The sequence below is a fragment of the Canis lupus genome, chromosome 8 (genome assembly GCF_011100685.1).
Source record: "Canis lupus familiaris isolate Mischka breed German Shepherd chromosome 8, alternate assembly UU_Cfam_GSD_1.0, whole genome shotgun sequence".
In the NCBI taxonomy this organism is placed as follows: Eukaryota; Metazoa; Chordata; class Mammalia; order Carnivora; family Canidae; genus Canis; species Canis lupus.
This window is the reverse complement of record NC_049229.1, coordinates 19,516,705-19,542,900: the sequence shown is the minus strand read 5'-3', so window position 1 is coordinate 19,542,900 and position 26,196 is coordinate 19,516,705. Positions and strand designations below refer to the sequence as shown.

At 37.7% G+C, this 26,196-nt stretch overlaps 1 protein-coding gene across 5 annotated transcripts in view; it reads right to left on the bottom strand.

The window, feature by feature from the left end:
• LRFN5 (leucine rich repeat and fibronectin type III domain containing 5) overlaps positions 1–25,541 on the bottom strand; it is a 236,379-nt gene extending 210,838 nt beyond the window's left edge. The window contains exons 1-2 of one of the 5 annotated variants that reach the window (XM_038544585.1): positions 25,421–25,541; positions 23,517–24,423 (exon numbers count right to left, since the gene is read on the bottom strand). The gene's annotated coding sequence lies outside the window, so the exon portion shown is untranslated. Of the gene's footprint in view, positions 1–23,516; positions 24,993–25,420 lie in introns of those variants that run through there. The other 4 variants (XM_038544586.1, XR_005363202.1, XM_038544587.1 and 1 more) reach the window with 4 other exon arrangements.
• Between the last annotated feature and the right edge of the window lie 655 nt (positions 25,542–26,196).

Genomic DNA, 26,196 nt, shown 5'->3' with positions numbered 1-26,196 from the left:
GGCAAACCAAGATAATGTGAAACATCACTCAACAATAATTTAGTAGGATTGATAATTTTGAAATAAGACTGCAGAAGATGGCATTAGTTTTTATTTCTTCACATTCCCATCTCTAGGAAAAAAAGTGTAATTCAGTCACTTTAAATGATATCTAAGAGCTGTTCATTCCAATTGCTAGGTATAATAAGACATGGAAAAAATTATACAGACATATTAGAAAGAAGGAGTTTCTGGGCACCTGGGTGGCTCGGTGGGTTAAGCGCCTGCCTTCGGCTCAGGTCATGATGCCAGGGTTCTGGGAATGAGCCTCTGTCAGGCTGCCTGCTGCCCTCTGCCCCCCGCCACTTGTGCTTTCTCTCTCAAATAAATAGATGAGATTCTTAAAAAAGAAAAAACAACGTGGTCTGTATCATTATTTTATGGATGCACATACCTAATTCATCTAAATATTTTTCACCTTATAATTTTAAAAAATGTCTTAACTATAGAGGGCAACATTTACAAAAACTTCAGAGAACATTTTGGCTGCTGTTTTTAAACATCTATGTGTTAACTTACACTCATGACATTGCCACACATAACGTCATAACTGCAATGTTCTTGTGGAATTGGACCTGACCCTAAAAATTGGATTTATAGTGAACTAACACTGACGTCAAGTCTGTTTGCAACAAACGTCAATGGAATTTTTCACAAAACAGCACTGGCCCGCACTAAACGAGTATCTTAATTATTTACAATTAAGTCCTTAATTATTTACAATTATCCACATCTATTTAAAAGTACTCACTAAAGCATTTTATTTATTTTTTAAAGCATTTTAAAATAAGGAAAATCAATATATGTTAAATATTTTTAAAGACTTAAAGAGAATATAAATTCCATCCTCCAAAGTAGTAGAAGGGCCTATAAATAAGACAGGACACTGGAATATTTTTTTTAATTATAAAATTAATCAAAGTTCTTAGTCGAAATTCACTTTCATAGCAATTTATTAGATATAGATTTTAGCTGTATAATTTATATATATTATACTATTGTATCTTTTCTCTTACTTATTAAGTAATTAAATCTGAAAATCTACGTAATATCAACATAGTAATAGTGACCATTTCGTTGTACTCTATTGTTTCAGGCATCGTGCCTAACCTAGTTATTTTGTTATCCACTCCAATCCTGAAAACAAGCCTGAAACCTTGGAATTATTAGCTTCAGTGTACACATAAGACACAGAAGTCCAGAAAGACTCTGTTATTTGACCAAGGTGATAGAATTTGAAAGCAAATGTGAGTAAAAATCATGATTTTTCACTTTTAACATTTATTAGATTATGAAAGCAATATCCTTATTCATCTAAATATAGGCATTTTAAAATAAGTAAAGGAAAATCAATACCCATTCTTAAAAGGGATGCAGATAAATATAAAGAAAAAAAATTATGTATTTTTTTACCACTATGAACAATGTGATGTATTTATCTCTAGCCATTTTATTTTGCCTTCCCTAAGAATACATATAATATGTTCTTAGACTTCAACTTCTCTATTCCCCAAGAACTCCTATATAAAAATGTAACCATAATATTTAATACCTACAGTTCATAGAGTTGTTGTGAGGATTAAATATAAATAATGCAAGTAAATAGTTTATTAAAGAAACTTGCACAAGATATTACTGTTAAAAATTAAAAAAAGTAATGGTAGCTTTGAAGATGAAGAGTCTACAAAACATGCTAATTTTTTGTGTGTGATTTCTTACCTCCTCTCAAACATACTTCTTTATTTCAAAAAACTAACTCTTAATCTCGTCACTTCCTACACCAAAATCCAGGTTCAATCCACCATTAAATCTTGATCGACATAGCTTTTTGTGCTCCCTCCTTTTCCCTCTGTGACCTTGCAGTCTGTTCAAAGGCTGTGACCAGGGTGATCCTTTATAATAATAAGCCAGTTCTGCTCAAAATCCTCCTTGGATTACTATGTTTCACAAGGAAAGTTAAAATCCTTGAGCTGGCCCACAGGGCTTCTCTCTAACCTCTTTGCTCACTCACTCCTTTTTAGCCACCTGTCCCTGATGGCTATTTTGTAAACACAGCAAGCTTGCTGGTGTCCCAGAGGTCTTGAACTCACACTTGCTTCAGCCTCATGTCCTCTGGATATCTCCATGACTTACTGTCCTACTCATTTTGGTGTCTCTGAAAATGCCCCCTCAAAAGACAGAACATATGACTGATCGCCCTTACTAATACACCTACCCTCCACCTTTGATTACAGACTCCTATGGCCCTTGGAATATTTTCCTTCATTGCACTTATCATCACCTGATATTTTATATATTTTTAAATATTTTATTTATTTATTTGAGAGAGAGAGCAGAGAAAGAGAGAGAGAGCACAAGTCGGGGCAGAGACAGAGGGAGAGAGAAAATTTGCTAAGCAGGTTTCCCACTGAGCAGGGAGCCCCAAGTGGGGCTCCATCCCAGAACCCTAGGATCATGCCCTGAGTGGAAGGCATACTGAGTCACCCAAGTGCCCCCAATATTTTATATTTTTATTTGGCCTAATAAATGAACTCATTATAATAAAGATTTTAATTCTTTCACTCATTGTACCCTTTACAATGCCGTTTGGATAAATATGTATTGAATAAATAAATCAGGGGAAGCTTCTTAAAGATACAGATTTCTGAAATTCTTTCTGAGGAATAACAGTTGAATTTGAACAGCCCAAAATGATACAAAACAAGTATTCCAAGAAACAGCCCAAAGAAATATACACAGTGGCTAAAAAGATAGTAGAGTCTGTGCAAAGCAAATAATTCAGTTTTATTGCTATATGTAGTGTGAACAGAGAAGAGTAGTCATAGTTGAGACTAGAAGCTGGATCTTATTGGGGTTTGGAGGGTCATGAATGTCAGAGAACAAGTTTGAATTTAATTTAATAACCAATGGGGAACCTCTGGAGGTTTTTGACCAGGGAAATCACATAACTGAAGCACTTTAGGAAAATTTATCTTGCAGGACTATAAGTATAGATTTAAAGAGGGAAGACTATAGGTAGAGAGTCCAGAATTTTACATAAGCTCTTGCAAGCTTATTCACCTTAATATTTAATAAGTCGGAAGAGACAGTTTTTAATTTGTTCTTCCATTTAAACTCAGCAAGTTAAAAATAAAGAGAATAGAGACACATGACATCTTTACATAGAAGATGGAAACAAAAATGGTAAAGAATTAACAAAAGTATCAAAGGAAAAATCCCAAGAAAATAAAATATATCTACTTGATATAAACAACTTTTTTAAATGACCAAGAAAACCTGAGTAGACAAATTTATGTCCAATGATTAAATAAATCATAGATCATATATACTAAGATATTCTACTGTAAAAGAAAATTATTTTTTCCACTTATGTCCTCTCAAAGGGATATGATGCAAATAGCAATGCTGTCAAAGAAATGAGAATCTTCTATTTTATTATCGTACAATTGAATTAGCAGCAAGTAAATGACAAACTATATTGTATGTACTATAGTGTATATTATTATACATTATACATATAGTATATAGTGTATATACTGTTCTAGTACACTAGCATACATACTATAGTGTACATTATTATACATATATCACTCTGCATTATAATGTACAACATGGAATTAGAATTTCTGGGTTCTGAGAAAATAATATAAACTCAAAAAAAGGGAAGAATGTAAAGATCTGCTCCCAAGTCATGTATTTCTCAAAAGCAGCCTTCAGAAATCCCTTAAAAGGGTCAATAATTCAAATTATAACTTTGAAACGATAAATGTTTATAGTATTTGCTAAATTTGCATAATCTAACAACCAATTCAGAATGATAATTATGTATCTGAAAGAAGTCATTGCTTTAAACTGATTCAACGCAGAGGAAATATTTTCTTTAATTTTACTTGAGATGTATGTATAGATCCTTCTTAGTTTTTCTCCAGTATTTCTTTATTGAGTAAAGGTCTTCAAATATTACTATATAGGAAATCTTTAGCTTGATATCAATGAACTTGGGAAAATTTTTGAGAAAACTATTGCCCATGTTTCGTGTCACCATTATGTCCTTACTCATAAAAGAGTGATTCGTTTCAATAATTCAACTAATTTCAAACATGATTCTAGGCATTTGGATAAAAAGAAAATTTTAAATATGTTAAATATATCATGCCCTTAAAGACATCAGTGTCTGTCTAGTGTATATGGAGAGGAAAATTTTTTAAATGACTTAAGTAGATTCTGTAAGTGCTGTGATTAAAAAAAAAAAAAAAAAAAAAGAGCCATGATACTGAATGGCCCTTTATATGACATTTGCATGGAAACACTGAAAACCACCAGAAGCCTCTCCAGAATATATGATACAAGGGAAGTATAGAAACAAAGACGTGTGACAACAACCTCCACATCAAGGCAGCAGAGAAGACTTCCCCAAAAGGACATTTTGGAAATTTTGTTGAACAAATAATCTAAGAATAATGAGAAAATAATACTTTGGGGAAAAGAAAAAGTAGAATCAAAGACAAAACCATGAAATAGCTAAGTATGTTTAGAAAACTGCAAATAGTTTAGTAATACTTGGACAAGATTTCATACCAGCTGCACTGACCACACAATTAGAAAATTCCATCCAGAGAAATAAAAAGGTATTTGTCTAATCTTAAGAGTGTACAGGAACCTTTGAATATGTGGTTATGTTGTAAACAATGAGTTGAAGTCAAACAATGGAATTATTTTACAAATAGGTAATAGAGAAGTCTTTCAAGGCTATAAAACAGGTTGGAAGAGAAACACACAAATAAGTGAACCCAAAGTTGATTGAACAGCAGATTTCAGGCTCCTGTTGTTGGATAATTTATCTGACGGTGTAATACAAGAAATAACTGTAGGGCAATATGTTTTTGATTAGCAGGAAATGCTCCTCAAACAAATTTTTAAGCCAGCACTTGAGCCAGAGCAGTCTATATTATCTGAAGTAAATGAAAAGCAGGAAAATTTTCATACCTGATAAGTAACTACAGAAATATTTTTTTCTTTTTTTGCGAATACAGAGACACATTGGATCATATATACACATATGCATGTATGCATATATAATCTGCAATTCTGTTTTTAAAAAAAAACAGCTGATGATGCCATCTAACCTAATATTTGAATTTTAATAGTTTACAGATTAAATGAGATTTTGCAGGGCATAGAACAGCAGCCCAGATAGAACAAGTTATCTCAGCATGCACTATCATTCATCCACAAAGAACATGGGCTGACAGGAGACCCAGCAGAAGGGGAGTCTGACAAATGGGATCCCACCATGCATATTCTCAAAGCACCCTGGACTTTCTGTGTCATAACAGTCTCCAAACATGCAAACCAATTCTATTTCTTTAATGCCAACACCTAACCAGACATATAACACCTAACTGGTGCTCAACAAATTGAATCCATGAATTCCAAAGTATCTTTCTCCCTGCCATTCTGTACATTCAACAAGAACAACAATCACATCAACAAGGGCAGCAATCATCTCTCTCTCTTATTTTGTTTACTGTTGGATCTTTAGATCTAACCATGATTTCTGGAACATGTAGAATGTTCTCAATAAATACTTACTGAATAAACAAGTCAGTAACTTAAAGTTACAGCACCCAAACACAGAAAAAGAGGACCAGTTTAGAACTGTTTCGTTTTATCTACTCTGATAAATGACTTCAGGGGCACGTTAGTGAGAAAGAAGTAAATATTCTTAAGGAGAAATGAGGGATAAAAGGAACTTAAAATTATAGTCAAGATTCAAGAACTCAGAATGGAGAGACTAGATAAGCTTCACTTTTGACAGAACAATCTCTGCACAGTGCTTAGACATTCTGTGCAACAAAATATCAAGTCAGCAGTGTTGAAATAAGTTATCAGTCAAATGTAACTAAAACCTAGGATGCTAAATACTGAGAAAATATTAATTTTCTTATCTAAACAGAATCAGCTCCTAATATACAACACGCACAATCATCAATTGCATAAATGGAAACTTTAAGTATATTTCATTGTTTCTCTTTTAAAAAGGGGGAAAATACATACAATTTCAACTGATACACAAAGGGGCTTTTAACCTAGTATTCTTTACTCCAGTCACTGAAATTACAAGACTGTTTATTGCAGCAAAAAGCATCACCATAACGCAATATTCACTAATGAACCATTCACTTATAGAATTAACCCCATTCAAATATTTCTTTCCACTTCACACCAGTATAGATAGATGGTCAGATAGATCAATAGGGAGAAACCTAGATCTTTGACCATGTTGTCAACTTATTTATTATTACTTTCCCATTACAAACATATCACATATCTATAGTAAAACTGCAATTTCATTTATAAAAATTAGGATTTCATGATTCTATGAATGATGTGGAATAACTGCTAGAATTAAATGCATAGACAAAGGAGGATCTCACAGAATAAACCTTGATAAATAAAAAAATATATATATCTATAAGAATGTTTTAAAAGAACAAAGATTAGGAAAGGCCTTGGGAAGATTAACTCTTTTAAAAAACCCTAGTTTGTTTTTGGTGTACTGTTTTTCTTTTCCTTTATTTTCTGCATCGCCATTCCCTACCGAGACACTCCTCCCCATCACTGCCTCTCCTCCCACCAAAAAAAAACAAAACAAAACAACCAAAAAACTTAATCTCCTGGGAGGGGGAAATAGGTAGTGATTGCTAATAAATGCAGAGTTTCTTTAGGGAGATTTTTTTTTAAAGTTCTGGAATTAGAGATGGCTGTACAACCTTGTCATTATATTAAAAAATCACTAAAATTGTACACTTCAAAAGGGTGGCATACAATATTTGAATCACATCTCAATAAAAAAGGGAAAATAAATTTTAAGAATTTAACTTCCTTAAAATTCTGCTGTGAAAGTTAAATGGAAAGTAAAAACTACCCTAAAGCTACTGATCACTACTATTTGAAAAGTGTACCTAGGAATAAGATTTGAGTGTTTTTCTTACTCTACGATTATGGATAGTTGCAGTTATTTTTTTATTAAATATGAGATAAAAATACCCTTCAAAAGTTTAGCTTCATAGTCCTGTACAAAATTTAAATAATATTTTTATCTCTGTTACTGTGGAATTCAGTAGTATTTTTTTTTCCCATTACCAATTTTCTAGACTGGTCTAAGCAGGACCTCTTATATACTTCTGTTTCATTTTGTTTTATTTAGTTTGTTAATAAATTGGAGTAAATTAGAAAACATTTTATCTGCAAGTTATATATTAAGATTCTAGGAAAAAAGTTAATTCCTTTTTTATTTAAAGATCAAATCTTTCATCTATATGGCAAATATTGTGCTGGGGCCCAATGCAAACACAAAACACTCAAAATTCCTATCTCCAGGAACTTAAGGCTGTGAACTTAAATAAAATCCAGAATGAAACATCCTTTATCGTGGAAGTGAGGTTTTCCTAATACTTTAGATTAAATTAGGTATTTAAGTTTTATATATACTTTCCCTTTTAAAAGTTGCAAAATAAAGCAGAGCAGAAACTCTAAAACCATCAAGCACTTTTTCATATCTTCTACTGTTAAGGAAATTCCCCTTAAGAGGCAGACATTTAGTTTGTTTTAAACAGTGCAAATAGTATTCTATATGAGCTTGGTTGCTAAATTTCTACAATTCATTTATAAAAAATAAATTTGTAAATATCATTGATATTTTTGTTGACTTATTTAATAGCATAATATCTAGCATACAGTATCCTTTCATTATTTAGAATATTCATTTTTAATTTTATTTGATCGATAACAATAATAGCTATTTAAACTTTATATTTAAGTTTTTATTATTATTGAATTATTACATGTACAAAGCAAAAAAGTTTAAAACTCTATAAAAGGATAAATTAAAAATCACTTGACATCCCTAACCAGCGGAAATCACCACCTACTTTTTTGCGTGTATGTATATTTCCAAGGAATAATTCATAAATACACATTTACGTGTATATATATACGTGTAAGTTTATATTTTATGCAAAGAGGATAATATTACAGCCACCACAACTTCTATTCTTATGCAATCATATATATTGGACAGCTTTCTTTATCAACAAATATAGATCTATGTTAGTTATTTAAAGAGAAGCACAATATTTCGTTAGGAAACCTGCCCATTACAAACCTGCCCGTTACTGATAAATACTTCGACTGTACAGAGTTTTATAAAATACGTTTTTGCTATTACAAATCACATTGCAATAACTTTCTTGTAATGAACATTTGACCTGCATAACTGACCCGTGAGATAAATTTCAAAGCCATACTTTGATTCTATCCTTTAACAATGCTGAAGTACTCTGTAATGAAAAGCACTCTGCATTAGTACTCTCCTCTGTGATTCATTAATGTAACTCCAAATATCCATCACTTAATCACGAAGACGATAATACAGCAACCTATATCTTAGGAAAATTTGAGTGCAAATACTAGCAAAAAGTATATCCTTAGAACTTGCTTCTTTAAAAATTAAACTAGCAACTGATTAAACTGTAATTAGAATCTTTTATCTGGAATTAGTCAATTTTTAGAACTAAGACAAAGAAAAAAAGGAAAAGAGAATCAGGAGGGACATTCTTCACTGATTCAAACAAAAGAACAAAAGAATGGAATGAAGAAAATTGTGTCTCTGTGTATGTGTGAACTGTGAGAGAACCAATATAAGAAGGTAACATGATTTCATTATTGGTGCTTTGTTTTTGCTTTGTTGTTGTACCTCTAGTTAGACTCTATACTCCAATTAAGCTTGCCAGCAGTGATGCAGGATAACAGTATTTCACAATTGAGCCACTGCTTAATCAAAATGTCACTTTAGTCTGTCGCTGGTTATACTTCAAAAAGCTCAGGGTTACCTCAATTAAAAGCGAGTCTCACAGCACTTTGCAGATTGCATGCAGAATCATACAATGAGAGCTCCACTCAGATTGAAAAAGACAGGGAAGAGAGTGCTATTTTTATATCTCTTGCTATATTCTATTTTTGCTGATAACCTTCCAGCTCAATGTTTTTCCCTCTGCAGAATCATCTGAAGAGGTTGCAAATGATATATTACATTACATCCTCCTTGCTCACAATTATGAACAATCTATTGTTGATTTTAATTAAAATAATACCAATGATACTTCCACAAAAAGATTAACTGTAGGAAAACTAACCAGTCATTCAAATTTCAGTGCACACTGACTGATTAAAGTGTAATGTCTTGGGCTATACTTAAAAGATTTACAAAATTTTTTTTGAGGTCTCCTCAAAATATGCCACTTCAGCATGTGGATTATTTTGAGCTGACATAGACTTTGAGGGCTCAAGAGAAAATTTTGTCCCTTGCTTAACTGCACAGAAGAATCTAAACTGTCTTTGCCAGAATACAGGTTATTGCCAAGGATCATTTTTATCTGAATGACCTACCTATATGGCAGGGAAAACATCTAATAACCAAATACCTGCTCTTCTTATATAGTGCTAATGTGAATCGCATTCTTTTCCTCTGGGTTCCAGACCCCTATTTCTTCTCCTTAATTCAGAATGACATATATACCTCATTTTACTCGGCTGTCTTTGGAATTTCCATATCTGTGTGCATTCCTGGTACATGCAACATTAAATCTGATTTTCTCCTGTTAATCTTGTCTTGTGCCAATTTGATTCTCAGTCCAGCTGGAAGAACCTAGAAGAGGACAGGAAATTCTTGTTCCCCAACAAAATGATTTCAAACTTGAATAGATAAAGCTAGAGGTATTTGATACTAAAATATCTCATATGTAGTGGCCAAGAGCCATTTCCTTTTTGGTAATTCAGGAACTTATTGCTGCATATGTAATTGATTAAACTAGTTACATTCCCCTAGAGGAAACAGGAACATTGGCTAACCACACTACATTATTTTCTTCACAGGCTGCCACCAACTTCTTCTCAACGAAGAATGTAGAGTTGTGATTTCACTATAATTAGTTAGTAAATTTTAGGGTACGCTAGCCAAAACTGACTATGAAAAGGATGTTTCCATCTCCACTATATTGAAATAAACTAAAATGAAGGCAAATATCCAACTTTTAAAGAATGAATTTTATCTTAAGAAGTCTGCCCAGTGCAATGAAACTGTAATAGAAATGTGAGTAGATACTGGGGTACCTGGCTGGCTGAGTGTGTGAAGCACGTGATTCTTGATCTCAGGGTTGTGAGTTTGAGCCCCATGTTGGGCATAGTTTACTTAAAACTAAAATCTTAAAAAAAAAAAGGAAATATGAGTACATATTGCCCACCATTACCAATAAGGCTAGTCAGAGCTAAATTTTTTCTTCATGAATTTTGTAACAGAGACACTGAAAATTGATTATTAAAACCATTTAATAGAGGGTCCACATACCCATAACTGCATTATGTTGGAGTTCCCTGAAAAACACAGGTATGTTTGATTACTTCTCTGATATACCACTTAATAGGAACTCAAACACATGGACATTTTTTCAAAATCCCCACAGGTATTAATTTTAGCCATTTTATTTGTCAAATGGAAGTTTCTTTATTTAATGACCATAAGAACACTGAGGTCCTGAGGGTACAGCAATGAGCCTTTAAGGAGATGGAAGGCTGAGTTTTAACAACTGAGCTGACCCTGTGCCAAAGCAGTGGCTGTCAAACTGACCCAGGTCGCCCCATGCCAGGGGTTTACTACTTCCTTCTCTCAGCTGAACGCCTACCAAAGAATTAGTACAAAATGATGGCCTGTCCCAGTTAAAACTCTGTTCATTATTATTCCCTATAACATTTGAGTTAAATTATAGTGGAAAATTAGAAAGGAAGTTGATCAGAAAATACAGACTTATTCCTATCAAAAAAGAGTATGATTTTAAGAAACGAGTAAATCATAATGAAGAATGCTACACTTCAGAGGCTGAAAACCAGACCATGAAAACAAATGCAAAGCTACAATTAATCAGGATTTGTATGATTCCTGTTTTGCAGAGAGGAAAAAGAAAAAGAAGCTACCTGAGACTTTTTAAAAATTATATTTAAATTTAGTCATTGTCATTTTCTTTCTTACAATTTTACTATACATTATTTGACAACGAATAAAAGATTATTATTTTTCCACAACCATTTATCCAAGGATTTATTCTCAATCTTCTTTTAAAGTGTGATAATTGCTAACAGTACAATACATAGCATGCATATTAATAATGATTTAGTATTTGATAAAATAAACAAGCTGTGTGTGTATACAAATAGTCTCTGTTTTATTATAGTAAAATGAAATCTGCCTTATGTATATACTACAGATGTTATTTAACTTCTCCATGATTAATAGACAAATGCAATTTTCTTTGTAGCTAAATTCTATTAGATCCATTCATTTTATTAATTTTTTTCCTTTTTATTTTTTTACAAGATCTTATTTTTAAGTAATCTCTATACCCAACTTGGGGTTGGACTTTGTACTCTCCATTGGCTGAGCCAACTAGATGCCTTTAGAGCCATTAATTTTAAAGATTTTATAGTCAGACTATGGCTTGACTACTTTCAATTTGTTGCCCCAAAATAACAAAACTTGCTAAGAAATCTGAAAGCAGGGAAGGGGAGAACTTGCCATCCCAAAATATGCCTCTTTGGCATAAGAATTAATTTAGGTTGATTACTTTTAAGAAATAGCAGATACCAGAAAGGCTCTAAAATTCACATTGAAGTTACCTTTTCGTAACAGACATTCACATTTATAAGAGAAGTCTCCATTTGTAAGGGTGTCCTCTTTTCTGAACCGAGGAGAGGAGAATTAACTAAATCTCTAAAAATTCTTCAACAGCAGAAGAGGCACAATCTGTATAACAACCATTACTGTGTTTTGTCTGATAATCTCCCACAACTGGCTTCCTCTTCTCCCCAAACCCTTTTTTTTTTAATTGGTCATTAGCTGGAGATGGTATTTAAGGTGATACCTTGGGCCATTTAGAGGAGTTACTCAGTTTTCCTGGGTATCTTCTATGTATACAGGAGGTATACATGTTGTTAAATTTCTGTTTTTCTCCTGTAATCTGTATTTTTATTGGGGGCGGGGGCTGGTGGCTTTAGCCAAGAACCTAGAAGGGTAGACAGAAAATTATTTTTCTTCCCCTGCAAGTTTGATGACCACCAAACGGACATGGTGAAACAAAACACTCACTCTGGAGTCTGCAGAAATTGGGATCTTGGAAATTGATACATATCATGCTAAGAAAATAAATTCTTATGTACATTGCAACATGCAGCAGATGGAATATGTACTTGATTATTTTAGAGTTCATTAGTAGAAATTTCAGATGATTAGTACAACATACATTACCTATCTTATATTAAATCCTAAAATCACAGAAAGATATAGCAATTAGAAAATGTAAATAAAATAACTCATATTTGGTATTTTCCAGGGAGACTTTCAAATTCATTGGACAACATCTCTATAGAAAATATTTAAGGGAACTTGACATGCATTCCCTTGCATCCCTTCACAAATGTATCTCTCTTACTAAAAGTAAAAACACTGAATTTAACTGTATTCATTTTGTAGCTATGCATTCTTTACAAATAATCATACAGTTATTAAGCCATTATAATTATACTGCCCCATGGTCTATACCCTGCACCTTATTATACCTGTAACAGTATGTCAAATGCCTACAGAATAATTTGGTATATAAATGAGAACATCATGAAATAAAATGAAGGTGTATAAAGTCCCAGGATAAAGTAATTGTGCAATCTAGATTCAATTTACAGAAGAAATGAATAGTAAACATGAGTCACTGAAACATAATTAGAAGGTAAAATCTTGGAGAAATAACAAAATGTCATTCTGAACCAAACCAAGCCCAAAATACAACATCGAGAAACAAAGACAAATTCTCCTTTGGGCTTTAGGTGAATGGCATGATCTCTAGGATAAGAGGACAGCCCTTTCAGAGAAGCTTCTCTAATGCAGTGATAAGTGGGTACAGCAGTAAATAGGTAAATCAAAATTAATTTCATGTACATTTAGCCATGTTAGGAAACATCTTAGGAAAAGGAGTTTTGAGGAAATCTGAGGCATTTGAGGAACCAGCAAATACTTCCAAAAGTTTAAGAAAAGAATATATTCTTCAATGAATCCATAGATTCACTGACCCCCCCATACATAGGGGTCAGTATGCCTAGATCTAGTAGCTATTTAACAAATATTTGTTGGAAGTGTAAGAAAGGGAGTGGGGAAGGGTGCCTGAGTGGTACAGTCAGTTAAACATTTGACTCTTGATGTTGGCTGAGGTCATGATCTCAGGGTCCTTTCAGCAGGGAGTCAGCTTCTCTCCCTCTTCGTTTCTCCTTACCCCTCCCCCACTCGTGTGCCATACTCTTTTTCTCTCTCTCTCTCTTTCAAGTAAATAAACAAATCTTAAAAAGGAAAGGGAGGTGAGACAGTTGTCTTCCAAAATAGGCATGATGGCTGGTTATATCCCATTACCCAAAGGTGTGTCTCAGTTATCTATTCCTACCCCATAACTTAGTGGCTTAAAGTAACAACCATTTTATTTGTTCATGATTTGTAGGTCATAAATTTGGGCTAGTTCTTCTGCTGGTCTCATTTATGGTCACTCATGTGACTGTAATTACCTGGAAGCTCAATTGTATCTGGGTACTGTAAGGAGGCCTCATTACATGTCTTGCCACTGGTGTTAGCTGTCAGCTGGGCCACTTGTTTCCAGCAGGGAAACCCAAGCTTCTTATATGCTGTTAATGTTTTTTTTTTCTAGGAGGGCAACAGTGATGGCTGTATGATCTCGCTTGAAAGTCATATCGTATTACTTGTCCCACATCTATTGCTCAAAGCAAGTTGCAAGGCCAGTCCAGATTCAAGGGGAAGGCAAACAGACATCTACTCTTGATGGGAATATCTGTAATGAATTTGTGTCCATACTGAATTTACCAGAGGAAGTAAGAAAGTAAATCACAGGTGAGAACACACCACAGGTCCTAATCTAGAAATGGTCTGTTCTGCCAACAAATGTATCTATACTTAAGCATCAGATTTTGGCTGACTGTCAGGCCTCTCTGCCACTGAAATAACAGCATAGAAATCTGGATTCAGATGACAAAATGAGTTTGTTATCTGACTTTTTTTTTTCTAGCCCTGTCTCAAAGAAAGAGGTAACTGGGGGTAAAGACTGAAGTGCTCATTAATGACAGCAACAGAACAAATAGCATAGTAACAGGAAAAAGAGGTAAGTGGAATGCAGAGCACAATTAGACAAGTGCAAACATTTTAATGATAAATGATCATTAATGATCTCCAAGTTCCATCTGATTCTAATATTTACAGAATTCTCTGATTCTTCTGTACTAGGAAAAATGCTACAGGGAACATTTATTAATTACTTAAGACATACCAGCTAGTTTACCCTGGCTTGTAATACCGTTTTGTAGACAGAAATGGCAAACTAAGAAGAATAAATCACCTCAAATCACAGAGTCTATTTTGGCAAAAAAAATTTCAGGATATACTTATATCCCAGATCCGGGATCAAACATTTCTCCATACAAATAGCTTCCAAATCCCCTAATCGATAGTAACCATAAAGTCTTTTAAACACTTCCAGATAAAAAATACGATAATTCATTGAGTACTGTTAAGGAAAAGAAATTAAGAATAAGGTACATATTCAGAGGATGGTCTTCATCTTTGAAGGTCACATTTATGTAACAATCAACAGAAAACAGCTTTAAGAGGCAGATGAAAATGAAAATCACCTAGGTATAGCAGATGTAGCATCTTCTTTACAATCAGAAATATTTGTCATCTATCATCCATTAGTCATATAATCATGGACAAGTAAATTAACTGCCCTCAGCCTCAACTTGCTCCTCCAAAGAAAGGAATACAATCACACCTAAGTTGTAGGGTCATTGCATGGCTTAGAAGAGAGTAAAAACCAACAGTGCCTGGCAAAGAGAATATTCTCAGAAAATGTACTTATGATGGGTGATGATCATCATCTATTGTATTTATTATCCAAGATATATTAGCATTTTTCAGGACTTTCCACATAAAGTATGTGAAGGAAAACTCATGTGCTTTCCTTAGCAGTGGAGGTCTTAGAATATTATTCATCCTCAGGCTCTTAGTTCACAAAGATATCTAACAATCTTATCATTTTGTTAATAAGTTCCTATTAGTGAGTTAAAAAAGAAAAAAACATCCACTGAAAAAGTTTGTTTTATGAGAGCATGGAAAAAATAATCAATGAAAAATCATACATAGGAAAGAAAAGAAGTTGAGGAAAATTTCATACCAGTACAAACTGTCTTAAGTATGCCATGGATCGGTCTGTAAGGGCTTTCTGCAATCACTAACAACAAAGACCTGAAGTCTTTAAGAAAAAGGTTAGCTGTATTTAGAATTGGTGTGTCAATTTTAATAACTATTAGCATTCACATTAAAAATAAAACTTTTAAAATACACATATACTAAACATGGTGCCTAGTGGAATAAAACATTTGAAGGTTGAAGGTTTTGAAGAATGTTGATAGCCAAGACCTATCCTGTGAGGGTACCAGACAGAGAGAGTTTTACTGTCATTTCCTTTTGTTTTCAGATTATTTCCCCCTTATTAGAAATCAGGTGACCTCATAAGGAGGCTGGAGAAACAGCTGGAAACCTAATTTCGATTTTATTCAATAGTGGCGGAGGTAACCCAAACGGACATAGTAAATATTCTAGAAATCAGTATCATCTAAGTTTAAGAGTAAATTAAGAGGCAAAGATATATGAGTATCATCAGGAGTGACTTAAGACTAGGGCTGTCTAAGAGAATATTTGTTTCTTACTCTACATAGCAATTTCCACAGAGTGGCTTCAATCCATTTTGACTTTTGTGTCTCAAAGGAGAAATAGTTACTTAGCAGAATAGGGAAGCATGCATTAAATGATGAATAAATGGTTTTAAAAGAATCAAAGAATGAGCGTTGAGTCATTCCTTTCTAGATCAGAGAGCCCATGATGTAGCCAGATCCTTCCGTCACTTTAGGATAAGATAAAATCTAGTCTTCTTATCTTGCTCCATTTAATTGTTTCTCACATACATTATGAATATCACTGTAATACTTATAAGTTACTTTTTCTCTCAATGTTTAGTGGAAAAGAATTAATTTGACCATGATAAGCAAATCATATGATGTGAATGATTACAAGTTGAGGTATATGATATGATTATGAAAGTGATCTCAGATGTCTGCACTAGGGTCTAGACTCAGAATGGCAAATAATTCTAGTCTCATGACAATTTGGATCAATGAAGCTGTAGCATCTGAGAGGTATATGTTAAAGACTCCAATGCCTTGTTCAGGATCAAAAGGAGAGAAGGCGTTGATCAAATAGTAAATATGACATGAGTGCTGGATGGATGGTTACAGCATAGCATGGACCTGCTTCCTTTGTTCCAAAAGCAAGGAAATAATGCTTCTGCTCAATGCTACACTAATCAACCCTTGTGGTTTGCTGGAGCTGGTATCACACTTGCATGTAAAGTGACACAAACAAACTGGAGGTGGAGATAAAGACGAATGATGGATAACATTTATTGAGTACAAAAAGTAAAGGGCTTGAAATCATGACACATAGAAAACTGTCCCAAATCAGTTTAGGTATGGTTATGTTTAGTCATAAGCAGAGCAATCACGGTTTGGTGATCTCAAGTAATTCAGTTTAAATATTTGTGGTACTTGGAATTAGATTTGTTGTGTGCCCCTCCTCCCATATTAAAACTAATTAGAAGCCAAAGATGTCAGATGTTTGGCTCAACTTCAAAAATAAATTTGAGGGACCCCTGTGTGGCTCAGCGGTTGAACGTCTGCCTTTGGCTCAGGGTGTGATCTCGGATTTTTGGTATCTAGTCCCACATCAGGTTCCTTGCATGGAAACTGTTTCTCCTTCCTCTGCCTGTGTCTCTGTCTCTCTTTCTGTGTCTCTCATGAATAAATAAATAAAATCTCTAAATATATATATATATATATATATATATATATATATATTTATATATATATAAATTTGATAATATGCCTATACAAAATGGAATAATCCAGTTTAGGTGGAGTGATTTTTAGAGTCACTGAAGGTACTCAGGCTTAGTCAAGATGACCACTTGGCAGGGATGCTTTAGAGAAAATTTAAATTTGAATAGATATCAGAATAACTCAGACATTTTATAATACCAGACCCATCAGGAAGTAAAATGAATTTAAATATGAATGTCTTGGGAAAACCATGCACTCACTAGTGTACCAGAGATGCTTCAACCTATAATTTCGTAAACCCAGCCAGATTTCCTGGGTTTAAGATTCACATATGCTTGATTTCTGAAGACAGTGGACTGTGCGGTCCTTGGTTTGGCTGAGCTTTAGCATTCCCTGGGGTCCTGAGGGTCTACAATCCCAAGCATAGGCTTTGATATCATCCAATTACTATCCTTTTTTTTTCTCCTTTACGCTCAGGATAGCTAATGATGAAATGATCATGATGATGGCAATGATGATGGTAATGATAGCAGCTAAGTGTTTTTTATTATTAGCTTCATCTTATAGGTGAAGACATTAAAGCTCAGAGAGGTTTCAAGACTTGCTCAAGGTTACATAAGCATGAGACATAGGTTTGTGAAATCCCAAAGTTCATGCTTCTAACCACTGCACAGTATCAACCTCCACAAAGTATAGTAACAGTTTCCAAATTTCCTCTTCTTACTACAAAGCAAAAAAAAAAAAAAAAAAATCAAAATAGGATTTTAAAAATATCAATTACTTTCAAACTTACGTATTTGTTTACATCCTTCCTGTTACTAGGAAAATAAGTTCCTTGAGGTCAGGATCCAATGTCTAGTTATAGGTTGTTAAAGTGCTTGACATTTGAACAATCAATACATGGCAAATATGCTACATAATTCCTATAAATAACCCCTAAAATTTCAATGCAAAGGTAGACACATTTCTATTAAATGAGGCACTTTATATTTAAATATCTGTGAATAGTACTGATAGAATAGTATCTATCCGTCTAGAAAAAAGTACAAGTACTACTCTATAGTGTTCAATATCACCGTGTAAATCATATGCATTTTAATGTTGCTATACAAATACCTTAACACTAATAAATCCACATAAGTCATTTAATAACCTCATGTTTATACCATGGAAAACATAACAAAGAGGTAATCACTAAGAAAATACCAGCCTGTATTTCCAAAGAAGAAAAAGTTTTCATAACAGAGTTGATATATTCCCACTAATAGATTACTGTAATGCAAATATTCTATAACTTCGGAAGCACCACCACTAAGACTCAGGAAAAACCTACTTGAAGACAAAAAATGCAAAGTCAACACGGGGAATGAAATGCAGGAATGAAATGCAGGAAGCAACTGACATGAATCCTTCAGTTTTCTTTAGTATTTCCTCAAAAGAGCTGCACAGGGCATAGTAAAAAGAGTAATATAAGCGACACTGTTGTGGCTTCTATCTCTGATCAAATACACTAGTTCTAATTGACTATATATTGAACTAATTAGCATTTTCATTTAGTCTTTTTTTCTAAGAATTCAGAAACAGCTTCCAGATTTGGTGGGGGGGGGGGAGGGAGGGGAGGAGAATGTACAACTTTATATGTTTATCTTATTACTTCTTTTCCAGATCCTTTCTGCTATAAAATCTAAAGTATTCAATATCCAATGGTAATTCTGCAATTGTTCTTCATCATGCCAAATTCAAAATATTTCTGTGGAAGGTTTTTTAAAGCAATAAATTGCATATATGCCCCCACAAAGAAAAGAATAGCATGAGGTCTGTGGTTAGACAGATTTCTTTTATAAAAAGATATATATTATCTAGGAAGACTCAAATCGATCAGTTTGCATTTTCTTCCCAATGTGCCCAAGTTTTGTAACTTAATAAACATAGGCCATCAAAGCCAGTTTCTGAGAAATCTTACTGATATAGCTTGTAGTTTAATAACAAAGCCCATTCATGTGGTTTACTTGGTATCAGCAAAATGATAGTGCATTTATATAACCATGTCATCTCATTATAATTTTCTATCACTTGTTAACCATCTTCATAATTACTATTAAATTATGTCATAGTTCAGTAAAAAGCATTGTCAGAACACTATCAGAATACTATGATGGAAAAGCTTTAAGATGGTATTAACTATCTCTGAATTAATTCTTATATTTATATCTCTTGTTATATAAAACTGGAGTTTTCATAAAAACATACAATTTATGTTATATTGATAGGGCATAACAAAAATGGTTCACTTCTAACCAGAAAAGCTTCAATACTGATAAACATAATTCTTCTTAATTTCACCATGCATACACCATGTAATGGATAAATTATTACTGCCTCAGGTTTTAAATAGTCCTCACTGATTGAAGGATGCCACAGGAATAAAAATGTGGGCAGTTGAAATATAGTAAGTAGTCTCACTTTCAGAGTTTATTAATGAGGCAGAGCTATACACATATGTGTCAGTAGAATGATTTAGCAAAATTGCCTGTTAGTCATGTATATTATTTATTTAAAAGCCTAAACTCATATATTTTATTCTTCAATAAAATATAAAAGTTAGAACTTTGAAAGTAATGCCAATGTTACTTTTCTAAGTAAATGAAAAATAGCAATTACTGGGATAAGTGAAATAGATTACCCAGTCAAGCCACTAGAAAGTTTTAAGTAGTCTTCTTCCTCCAACCTCAAAATTGGCATCTATTTATTAGCAATCTTGTTAATTGTAATTTTTTCTTAAAATAACTAAATACAGAGTTTGATACAGAGTTTATTACATGGTAGTTTTATGTAGAGGCAGGGACATTGTTAGATATCTGCAAGCATCTCATCCCAACCACAGAACAACACAGCAATAGTATCAGCAGAAAGCAAGATCCTAATTTCACCAGCTAGAAAACTCAGCAAAACTACCAAGCTTAAAGTGCTTCAAGCAGCAAGAGGAAACAGAACACTGGTTTAAATGAACAAAAGGGAACCAATGGTCATTCAGGAAAAGATGAAGAGCAGACATAACATATGAGGGTCACTTAAACACCAATGATATAACCAGACACTCCTTTAACACCAAGAATGCATTTAATGATGTAGGAGCCAAAAATGATGAAGAGGGGGAAAAGGTGGGACAATTTTCCTTCATGTGACCACAGCTCTTGCCATTCCCCTCATGAGAAAAAAGGAAAAAAAAAAATCACCTCTGGCTGGTAGTAGTCAAAGATTTTTCTTAATGAACCCCTCTCAAATCCAGGAATATCATATTTCAAAACCAAAGTAGATAAGCATGTGTATTCTATATTGATACATACATCACATGTTTGAAGAGGAAAAGAGGTATGTGAAGCACAGGAGACTGGTGTTGCTCAAGGTCATTCTCTTCTTGAAAAGAGAAAAGACAAAAATGACTAAAAGAAATGGTCTGGGGGACAGGAGTCAAGTGGCAAGTTCTTCCTACCTGCCTATATGCTCAAGTCGGTTCCCATGGGTGTCCCTCCGGCCCTATTGTTCTGCCCCTCTTGATGGTAAGCATAAGGGAGCCTAAAAGAAAGGAACATTTTGCTGGGAAATTTCCTAACAACACCTGACAATCTTAACCCATGAGTGAGATGAGCCAGCTCCATCTAAGTACAAGGTCAGTGGACTCAGATCCTCAAGCTAACTGGTGTGTACCTCCCTGTTCCTCCAAACAAGGGAGAAGGGGAGGGAGGCAAAAATCTCCATTTTTCAGGAACTTCTATATACAAAACTCTGTGCAAGGAGGCCTATTTGGCTTTGACATTTCACCTAACTCCAATCTGCACAAATGAATGGCGTTTTAAAACATGAATCACACCATAATCTATGTTTAGTCTTTTAAGCACTCTAAAGTCAGCAAATGCATTTGTTTTGCCTTCCCTCAGTATGAGGCTACAAAGGCAAGACCTAACCTGCAGAATGGTGAAAAGGCCAGAGAGAAGTGAAATGAGGATGGAGATGGAGAAAACCCATTATTTTCCCAGGTACTTCTATTCTGCACCAGCATTTCTTCTTTCTTGGGTACCCTCGAAAGAAGTACGCCTTATTTGCTAACAAATATTATGAGTATGATATAGTTTCTGTTGTAATAATACTCTGGAGAATTTGGGGGGACAAAGAAGTGTCTTTGTGAGATTTGTTAGTACACACAAATCAGTTTTCTGACCAGGATTTTCTGAGTGATGAGGGAAATCCAAAAAAAAAAAAAAAAAAGAAAAGAAAATTAACTTGAAAAGAAAAGAAAAAAGAAAGGAACAGCTCTCATCTAATTCCTCCCAAATCCCTACTTAGTTTTAGTTTTTCTTCAGGCAGTACCCTTTTTTTTTTTTTTTTTTGAGTCTTCAGAGAATAGAGTGTGGACCTGCTTTTCTGTTAAAAGTCAAGTTATCCTTTCTTGTTTCTCCCTACCTTACAGAGCGAATCTATCTGAAGAGTGGCCCTCGTTGCCTTGACGTTTATTGGGCACGGTGGGGGGTGGGGGTGTCTTTTCAGTGGTATTCCAACTGGAGATAAAACAGGAGTAAAAATGACCTAATTAAATCCAGGAGAGCAAAAGAGGAGAAAAGAGAGAGGGGGAAAAATGGAAATCTAGGAAAAACACACTTAGTTTCAGGTTTTGAAACCTGAGAAACCATGCAATATTTGAGTATCAAGGCATTTTTGCAGCCAGCTTTCTTCTATGTTCTTGAATATTCATTTACAAGGGGGTGGAGGGCTGCAGGCGCAGGAAGTCAAGCAGGACCTCACTGCCCTCCCCGCGTCTCTCTCCACCTCCTTCCTCTCACATCCAGGCCGCCACCCCAGCGGTGATGCGCCTCCTGTCTGCCAGGGGGCCTGCTGAGCTCTTCCGCCCCTCCCCAAAAAGTGTCGACGAGGGCCTGGCAGCTGCAGTGGCGGAGCCCAGCCCCCAAGCCGGCTGCATATACGGCCTTGTAGCACCACCAGCCTGCGAGGGCTGCAGCAGCAGCCGAGCCCAGACTCCAGAGGAGTCAGGGACAGCGAGAGCAGCTAGCTAGTGGCCAGCTTGTAGTCTGCAAATGCCATCATATGGATATCTATAGAAACGCAGCAAGCGGAGAAAAAGAGGCAGCGCCCCGACACTTTCTAAGCTGCCTTAGCAAAGACAAGCCTTCGGCGCATCTCCACTCGCTGCCTCCAGAGCAGGGCGCCTCGCGCTGGGCCGGGCCAAACCCTCTGCTGGGTGCACCCAGCAGGCAGCTACGGAAGGCAGGACGCAAACGAGCACTCCTCGGCTGAATTATTCAGACCGCCTTCACTACGGAATAAAACAGTGATGAGACTACTTTGCAAGTGCTTTATCCTGTTAATCCGAATGCTCTCGAGAAAGGAGTGAAATTTCTGCAGAGGGGACGCAGATGTGGTGGAAAAAGGAAATGAGAGAAATAAGGTGCAAGGGTAAGGGGCTTTTGGAAGTTCGCTAAATTTGTTCTGACTCAGCCAGCCAGCCATGGGAACCTCCGTTTTAACGTATCAGATCCAATATGTTAATTAGGCAGTCGCAAATCCACCCTGTTCCTTGTAAATCAATGCACTGGCAAGAATTTTCAAAATACATATTATACAGAAACGAGCAAACCAAAACCAACCAAACCAACCAGGCGCACACAAGCTCCACCACCGAGACCTTATAGCTGGGGATGGTACCGGAGTGGTGGTTATGGTTTTAGCCTTGCTCCTCTCGATATAAAAATGACTTCTTTCACGGATCTATTTTGCTATATAGAAGCAAACGCTCGCAGTTAAATACCATGTCTCAGCACACACGCCGGTGACAATGAATTCCCTTTCATGCAAAGCAAGTTCCAAGAAAACTCCGTTTCAGATTAAAGTCTCCAGATGCGTAATTTACAACTACTAAAGGATCTAGCAAGCTCGTCCACAATGAGGAAAGGAAAACAACCTGGCACCAGAGGTAGAGAAGGGTCAGAAGGATCCTTGCCTGAAATGATGGGTGGAAACCAAACACCCTCTCGCACTCCACAGTCTGGGGAGGGTTGGATACCAAATGGTCCGTGGCAACCATAGCCTGAAGGAAACATGGAATGTTAATCTCTGGCATCTTCAGGCAGGTTCAGCATAGCATGCCCGGCTTTCCAATATCAGCACTTAGGGTGGAGCGTATCCATATTCCCTTAGCTTTCTTTCACCGCTAGATTAAGTGCTCAGGTATAGATTTATATACCACCTCCTAGAAATGTTATTACAACATCACAGAGCGCCCTTGGATACCCAGCCCTTCCTAATGATTTTCGAAACATTAATAAGTAAAGTAGCCTGCAATGCAGATAAAACACTAGAAACAAGATCAGAAGGAAACTGGGTGAGGCGGGTAGTCGTTTGCTTGTTACCTGGTGCCTCTAGAGGAAAAGACGGTCGTAGGAGGACTTTCTGCCCGCAGGTACAATCCCGGCAAGGTGGCTCCAGGTGGCTTTCACAGTCGTACGCGGGTCTCGCTTGTCACTTTGCTGCCCTTTGCCATAGCTCAGCACCCGCATCCTAGGGAGTCCGAAAGGCGGCTCCTGCCACTGCCGCCGCTGCCCGCAGGTCGCGCTGGGTGGGGGATCCGCGGCGATCGCCCCATGAAACCCGCGTTTCTGCGCCCGGAGAGCGGGCAGAGGCAGGGCGGCCGCGCACGCACACACAGACACACTCAAACACACACACACACTCGCACACAGGCGCGCGCGCACTCGCATTCACTCTTGCACACGCACATCCAGCACAGCACGGGGAGGGAGAAATAAGGAGGGGACTGGTCCTTCTCACGATCGGCTTTGATGCCCACCGGACCACAGGCAGAAAAGAGAGTGGTTTGGCATCGCCTTTTGATCACGTTTTCTTCAAGTTCTCCTCCAACCCAAATCCACGTAATTCAAGAGCTGGTGACATTTTAGTGGGGAGGAGAGAGCCGGGAAAGGGCTGAGGAAGAGTCGGGGATTTTGTTAAGCAGTTTGAAAAGCAATCCTTGTTACCTTGTTTGTACAGAAACCAGCTGGAAGGGCTGAACTTTTGCCTCCAGATGATGTGGATCGAAACATAAATATCCTTCTGGCCAAGAAGGGAAGGTCTAAGATGCACGGAAACAAGACGGCTACAAGACCCTCTGGTGACCTTGTGATGTACCTGGAAGCGAGTTAATACCGGAGCTTTCTAAGCCTCTGGGTAAACTGATCCACACATGGGTCCACAGCCAGGCAGCGGTTCCGAATCCAGCCGGCAAAATGGGTCTGGGCGTCCTCCCTGTTCTTCGAGAACCTGGGCATCGAGGGGGCACCGACGAGTTAACAACATTTGCTTCTGGGCAGTTGGATAAAAGACAGTCAAATGCATCAGAGAGGCGCGCGCGCGCGCGCATACACACACACACACACACACACACAGCTAGCTGGAGAGCGGCTTACACAAAAAAAAAAAAAAAAAAAAAAAAAAATCCAAGATGACTTCAAAAGGTAGCAAAGATCCAGAGTCTTTTTGGAAAACAGAAGGGTCAGCAAGAAGGTTATGAAAATCTCATGTCTTTCATTCTTCCTCTCTCTTGTGAATGTGTGTGTATATTTCCAGAAGGTTTCGTTGGTCGGCCCCACCCCCGTCCAGTTGCGCTTTTTTTCTCCCGATCTAAACCGACCGTGCAAAATGGATTATATGGGTGGGTTGTGCTCACAGCCCAGAGCTCCACACTCAGGAATCCTAAGGGAGCAGCCAGCTGCGAAGACATTCACATCCTCTAGGGAAAAGGAAAAAACACGCGCAAACACACGCGCGCACAGACACACACACACACACACACACGCGCGCGCGAGCGCTCAGTTCGGGCCGCTCTGCACACGCGGGCCGACTCCCTGCGCGCCGCTGCACACCGCGCCCCGCCCGCTGCCCGCTGCCCGCTGCCCGCGGCGAGTCCGCAGCTCAGGCGTGCGGCTGGCGGCCCAGGTGGCCCAGGTCCCAGGCTGCGACCCGTGCGGGCCCCGCGCCCAGGCTCCCCGCGGCAGCGGGTTCGGGCGACGGCAGCCGCCCCGCGGGGAAGGACTGCGTCCGGCGCTGCAGCATGGAGGCGGCCGCGGCGGCGGTGGCGGCGGGCGCGCGGCCGTGGGCCCGGCCCTCGCCGCAATGACGGGAGCTACCGCGCCTCCCAGACTCCGGAGTCAGGCGAGACCCCCGCCGGGGCCGCCGCGCCTCCCTCTGCCGCCCCCACCCCCCCCGCCCGCGAGCCGCGAGCCGCGAGCCGCGAGCCGCGCGCCGGGGGCCGATTTACCCCGGGCCAGAGGAGAGGGTCCGCGAGGCGCCGCCGAATCCCCAGGCAGGGGAGGCGCGGGGAGGCGCGGGGAGGCGCGGGGGCGTTGCGGGAGGGGGAGGGGGAGGGGGAGGGGGAAGGCGGCCAGGCTGAAGATGAAGGCGAACTTCTAGGGGCGTCCCCAGCCTCCCGTAAGAGAGAAACTTGCGGACCACCCACTGCCCCCACGGTGACGGGACAAAGGAGTATCACCGGGTCAAGCGGCGACGACCAACAGCGGTGGGGAAAGTCATGAGCTATAATGACCTCCAGGAGAATCTAAGACGGAGGGCAGCTGGCTTGAGGTCTCTGTCGCCTGCGGCCGGCCTCATCCGGGGTCCCTTTAGTAGTAGGTAGTGGTTCTCTTACTAATCAGCTTTGGAAAAGAAGCTTAAAAAGCATTATATCTGAGAATCACCTCCGCTCAGCCTTAGACATCACCAGGGCTGCCGCCCGTCACATTTTGGTCTGTCAAGGGCAGAAAGCAAGCCCAAGAGGTGACCTCTCCGGGCCTGACCACTGAGGTCGGCTGCAAAGAGCTCAGAGTGGCGGGGATAAAGCCAGGCTGGGCTCTGCGGAGAGGGGCCGAGGGATGGGCGTTTCTCCTGATTCTGCCACAACTCGGGGGACCTTCTCTCCGAGACCCCAACCCTCGCTCCCTCCAGTCTGCAAAAGGCTTCCTTTCGGGAATCCCCCGGTGCAATCACGCTGTTTCTTTCTGCTGGAACCAGGAAACCCTTTCACGTCTCCAGCGTTTG